Below are 408 nucleotides of genomic sequence, written 5' to 3'. Positions count from 1 at the left end.
CCCGCAGAGCCGCGAGCGCTGGTGCCGGCCGGCTTCTGGCTTCTTGGCCAGCCCTTGCAAGGTGCCAGCAGGTCCCCTGCCTGGTTCAGGGCAGTGTCTTCCAACCTTTTCCAGACCAAGGCACACTTACGTGAATAATAATTTTGTATATAATAATTAATAATCATCATCATAATTTTTGCCCGTCACACCTGTTACGGCATCCCCCATCCTCATACCTATTGTCACTCATTACCATTGGCGACGTGTGGGGGGTGCATGACACTGCCAGTGGCACTTGCGGGCGGTCGCTGCTCGCCATCCCCCTCCCACCCCAACCACTGTCTGCAGGCAGTCCCCAGTTGCCACTGGCCGTTGCTGCTGCTGGCCACCCCCCCCCCCCCCCCACCCGACCGCCAACTCAGTGAC

General features: G+C 58.8%; 1 protein-coding gene across 1 annotated transcript in view; it reads right to left on the bottom strand.

Moving 5' to 3' along the window:
• SLC2A9 (solute carrier family 2 member 9) overlaps positions 1 to 408 on the bottom strand; it is a 204,067-nt gene that overhangs the window by 183,494 nt on the left and 20,165 nt on the right. The window lies entirely within an intron of this gene.

This window comes from Alligator sinensis, unplaced genomic scaffold (genome assembly GCF_000455745.1).
Source record: "Alligator sinensis unplaced genomic scaffold, ASM45574v1 scaffold104_1, whole genome shotgun sequence".
Classification (NCBI taxonomy): domain Eukaryota; kingdom Metazoa; phylum Chordata; order Crocodylia; family Alligatoridae; genus Alligator; species Alligator sinensis.
The sequence above is the reverse complement of the archived record's forward strand: the minus strand, read 5'-3'. Positions and strand labels throughout refer to the sequence as shown.